Genomic DNA, 5876 nt, shown 5'->3' on the forward strand with positions numbered 1-5876 from the left:
AAGACGTCGGGTCCATCGAATCAAGGACAGACTCTGAAACAGCTTCCAGCCCAGAACCATTAGAAAACAGAACTGTGTCCACCACAGACTGGACCTGAGTGTTCAGCAGTACTTTATTCACCGCTACAGTCACTCAGTCAGCTACACCTTTTATTCCTCTTCTGTTTATATGTGAACCCTGGATGCACCAGGTGAAGTCATTCTGCTTTGATGAACGCTCACCTACAGGTTTATCGATCCTCTTTTACTGTATTCATGTTTTGTATTTGCATATTTCTTCCTGTACTTTTACAATACACTGACAGGACTGCTGCTTCATTTGTTGTCCAGAGTCCAGTGACACCAGGACTCCACCACTGGTTGGTGTGATCAGCAGCTTCATGAGCTTCTCGCCACCAGCTGTCAGAGTGCTGACCTGCTGACCCAGACATGCACACCGTTCCTTATTAGAACTGCTGCAAGTTACTGGATCCTGAGGAAACTCTCCTCCTGCCTTTACTGCTGCGGATGTACAGCAACATGACAACAACCTGGATTTGATTGGATCATTGATTTCACCTGTCAGGGGTTCTGATGATGAGCTGGTGCAGTGATTATCGCAGTGTGCTGTGCACGCGTTAAAACATGCACGTTTAAAACTGGATGCTGTTAATGATAATGAATGTTGTATCGGTGCCACTGTGGCCTGACAGCTACACGGTCCTGCTTTGAATCCGGACTCTTTCTACGGGAGCCTCCATGTTCTCCCTGCTGGTTCTCTCTGGGTTCTCCAGCTTCCTCCCTCAGTCCAAAGACATGCTGAGGTCACCTGGTGACTCCAAACTGTGCCTGTCCAGGTGAACCTGAGGATGGAAGGAACCAGCAGTGACAGCTTCTTATAATTCTGTAAATGTGTTATCAGTGTGAGGGTTTCCTCTGAAACGCTCGCTCAGAGTCCTGTCAGACTGAGGAGGTGCTCAGAGACAACAAAGGATTCAATCTGTTGAAATCAGGCTTCAACAAAATCATTTATCTCTGAAAGTTTTTGTGAATTTTTTATCGGTTTGATCAGCTCTCCGAGGTTAACCAGCTTCTTCCAGCTAGCATCAAAACGTTTTTACCAAATAAATACAACGGATTGCAAAATGAGTAATAATGCAGCGTGTGTTCTCTGCTCTGGTCTGTGGGGGAAATACTTTGGTGACTCGCTGGCCCGAGTCAGAAGATAAGATCTAGTCAGGTTCATTCCAGTAGCAGATGTCCACCAGGCCAGTGGGAGGAGACGAGTCGACTGCTGATGGGAAACCAAGAGAGCAGGTGACCACTGGTGATACACATCAACACATCAACACAACAAAAATGGTTCTCCAAACATCCATCCATCATCTCTACACCTTCATCCTCACCAGGGTCATGGGGGGCGGAGCCTATCCCAGCTGACTCAGGGTGAAGGCAGGTTCACCTGGACAGGTAACCAGTCTATCACAGGGCTACACTTAGAGACAGACAACCAAGCACACTCACATTCACACCTACGGACAATTTACAATCACCAATTAACCTCAGCATGTTTCTGGACTGTGGGAGGAAGCCGGAGAACCCGGAGAGAACCCACGCTGCACGGGGAGAACATGGAGACTCCACGCAGGAAGATCCCGGGTGTCCTCACCGGGACGCCAACCGGCGACCTTCTAGCTGTGAGGCCACGGTGCTAACCACTGATCCACCTGCAGCCCTTGTTTGAATATAACAAACAAAATGTCTTTGATCAGGACATATTCCTTCATTTTCAGAACCCGTTAATCTTTATTGGTTCCTCAGATATTGTTGCTCCAAGTGAGAAAACCTCCTAAATGTGAGCTAGAGTGAATTTAACAAAGTTTTATTTTTACAAAACATATCTCAGAAAGTGTTTGAAATACGGTACCAGTCTAAACCAAACACATTTACGGATATCTATATTTTAAACTAAAACATGTCCAGGCAAGGTAGTGATGGTCGAACAGAACCTGATTTCAGATGGAACGACCCAAAGGCAGCTGTAAGGAAAAGAGAAGTTCATCTCAAATGAAACCAGTCAGCCATCTGAAGCTCCAACACAGAAACCGAAGTTTATTGAAGTCATGTAGCAGCTCCAGCGTACTGCCTGTTCCGTCTCCTCAGCCTGTCTCTGGTCTTCTCTACTCCAGGAACTCACTCCTCACGCTGCCCTCGCTGTCAGAGAAGTTGATCAGCTCCTCCACCTCGTCGCCCTCCTCGTCCTCGTCTTCGTCCTCGGCCTCCCGTGATGTCGGCGCCTCCCCGTCGCCTCCCTTCCCTCCCAGCTCCAGGTAACCTTTGGCGGTTTGAGCGACCGTCCCGCTGCTCTTCGGGCCTCCTCCTCCACCTTCGGCCTTTTTGACGGGCTGCACCATCAGGATGCCTTCATCTAGAATCGGAGTCCCTTCAGGGCTGCATTCTGCCACCCGGCTGGTTCGGCCCACGCTCAGGGTGTGAGCGCTGGGGTCCAGAGTGACCGTGGATCTGCTGCTACAAAGACCCATCGTCAAGCCCTCGCTGTGTGTCCGTATTTATTCAGTGCCTCGCTGTGATATTGTCACCTGTCCTCAAGTCTCTCAGGTGGGTTCCTCAAATCAGCTGCTCTGAAGGCTATCAGAATTGAATCAGGTTTTCCATTTGCAAGAACATATTTGCAGGAGATGCCTCGATTGATTTGCGGCTCCAAGGCAGGGCCTCCTTCCCTCCAGAGTTAAATGATCCAAACGAGTCACAATAAATTGAGTTTCCTGTGAAAAATCCTTCAGAAATCCATGTAGCTTGAAAACTGATAAATGTAAGTCAGAGGAAAAACAAAAGGAACACAAGTTTCCAGGAACCTTCTTGAAAGCTGAGCGCAGCGATGACAGACTTAGAGAATGATCTGGGCTGAATCATGTCAGAGAGGCTTCGTCCAGACTGGCCGGCTGCATCTGAAGGACCAACCTGAGAGCTGTCAGAGCCAGACTCAGGCTGCAGCTGTCCACAGAGCAGGTTGGATTCAATGGGTTTCTGGAGCTATAAATAGAACCAGCGCCATCCAGCATGGCTGCTGGTCTTAAGCAGCTCGGTGGGAACAAGGAGGGAAATGATCTCTGTGCCTCATCAGTTATCTGGAGACGAATCCACTTCAGAAAACACTCAATATATTCATCTGTTCAACTTTACAGTGGATCAGGGGGCGGCCCGGGAGCTCGACCCGATCAGACCACACGCAGGGCTCGTGGGTTCGACCCCCGACCACGGCGCTGTGCTGCAGCTCTCTGCCCTTCCTGTCTCTCTCCACTGCTCTGATGAACGAAGCCAAAAAGAAAATAAAACAACAACTTTACAGTGAATCAGGTGAGCAGCCGGTTCACGATTTCCACTTCGTCACATCAGGTTCTAACAGCCGCCATTGTTCTGTGTCAGCTGAGGGGCCTTGACTTGAAGCACAGAGCTCTCAGAAAGCAGAGGACGGAGGAAGAAGCCGTCTGTTTGTGGCAGGTCTGCACATATCAACAGCCAGCAGTCAGGAAGTCACACCGTTAGAATCAGATCCGATTCATGGTGAAGAAACGCTCACTGCTGACTCTATAAATCCAGAACTATCTGAGCTGCATCAGTGAAATCAGTCAGCAAACCTAAGAGGCTTCTCAGCACTGAAACAGGAGATCCATGTCATGAAGCCAAGGGCCATGTTCACTAAACATCCGGAGCTCTTAAATGTCCACAACGTGCTGCTCCTGTGTAACTAAGCGGCTTTCTCTGATACGTTTTAAAGGAAACATCATTTTGACTGAGAATAAACGTCGTCTGTGGCCTGAGTCTGAAGGAGCAACAGGATCCAGGTTAGGAGGCTGAAACCAGAAACCAGAGTTTGTGAGATGGACGAGCAGTTTAGTTTTCTGTCTGCTTTCAGTTTTCACTCTCCAGCTGACTTTAGGAAAATATCTCACTTTGGTAGACGTGTTTGTTCGACGCTCTGTTACGGTCAGACACCAAATGACCTGGAGATGGTTTGGAAAAATGAAGAGTGGCTGAAAAAAGAGAAAGAGTGACTCAGCGAAATAAAGTTCATTACATCTGTGATACGTTACAAACAAACGCAATCTGGCAGAAAATAAGTTTCCTTTAAAACGGGTGGAAACCTGAGCTGAACTGTAAAATAGATTTTGTTGTACTTTGTGTATAATGACAGTAAAAGCATTTTATTCTAAAGCACTGATGATGTAGTTTTGGATATTCTGATACAAGGAAGACATGAAATGATGGAGTGGGTCAAAAATACAAGAAATAAACAGCAAGAACAATTATTTCAGTATTTAATTTTACATTAACATGTTTATATCAGAGCTGCAGGTGGATCAGTGGTTAGCACCGTGGCCTCACAGCTAGAAGGTCGCCTGTTCACGTCCCGGTGAGGACACCCAGGATCTTCCTGCGTGGAGTCTCCATGTTCTCCCCGTGCAGCGTGGGTTCTCTCCGGGTTCTCCGGCTTCCTCCCACAGTCCACAAACATGCTGAGGTTAATTGGTGATTGTAAATTGTCCGTAGGTGGGAATGTGAGTGTGCTTGGTTGTCTGTCTCTAAGTGTAGCCCTGTGATAGACTGGTTACCTGTCCAGGTGAACCTGCCTTCACCCTGAGTCAGCTGGGATAGGCTCCGCCCCCCATGACCCTAGTGAGGATTAAGGTGTTAATATCACAAAGCAATTATGAAAAGCTGTTTTGCAATATGTTAAAGATAAGCAGTTTGTAAAGAACAGGAACATCACGATATCTCAACTGGCTGAGCTCCAAAATTTAAAAAAGCATTTATATGAATAAACACACACACACATAAATATATACGTAGAGAGAGAGATTTATGATTTACACAGCAGCACATAAAGTGAACACATTCTGCAGCTTTATTATCAAACTAAATGTGAAACCTTGAAAAGTTTGTGGAGGGAATCTGAACAAAACAAACTTGGTTCTTGTTCATGAGATAGACTCTGCTCTGAAGCTCCAGGGTTTTAGTGTTCAAATGTATTTCAGACTGTCGGAGATTCTCCTCGCTGCTTTCCTCGTCGACTCTCCAGCTGAAATGTTCAGGGTTCTGGTCGGAGGTGGATCACAGGTCAGTCCGCCCTGTTCACCTCCGTGTAGGCACCAGGAGGGCTTCACCTGAAGTGTTGGACAATATCAGGGTGAAGAAGAAAGACCTTCCAGCAGGTTCCGATAAACTGTCGGACAGCATCAGTGAAAATCGGTTTCTTCTGAAGGATAAAGAGCTTCTGACGGCTGAACTTCTCCTTCAGCTCTATTTTATTCCTCACTCCCTGTTTCTCCACCGTTCAAAGGCAGCCTCTGAACAAGACAAACTACAGCTTGAACTGTTCATGATTCTAACCAGACTCTTCCTGTCACTGTTTTTCTTCTGTTTGCTTCGTTTGTGGCGATCGCTCAAAAACTGTCAGTCATCTGAAAAGTGAGACAAGTCTTTATTTCTCAGCTCTGACATGCTGACTAATCTAAAGGTGGAAAGGGATTTATGTGGCCTGAAACAGTCCGATGACCGAGATAAGCAGAGCTGGCTCGTCTTATCTCTCTGCTGATGGTTTTCCACCTGTCTGCTTATGAGCAGAGAACTTCCACGGTACCGTGAATTCTTCTCTTCATGAGAATAACAGAGATGGAACTGTCTAACATCTCTGTGTGTCTGAACAGTTGGAGGAATTTATTAATAAACTGGAGCAGCAGAGTAGGGTTAGGGTTAGTGACCACTAGTTAGGATTAGTGAATACTAACAGGTTAGGGTTAGTGACCACTAACAGGTTAGGGTTAGTGACTACTAGTTAGGATTAGTGAATGCTAACAGGTTAGGGTTAGTGACCA

The sequence above is a fragment of the Stegastes partitus genome, unplaced genomic scaffold, assembly GCF_000690725.1.
Source record: "Stegastes partitus isolate 25-593 unplaced genomic scaffold, Stegastes_partitus-1.0.2 Scaffold1510, whole genome shotgun sequence".
Taxonomy (NCBI): domain Eukaryota; kingdom Metazoa; phylum Chordata; class Actinopteri; family Pomacentridae; genus Stegastes; species Stegastes partitus.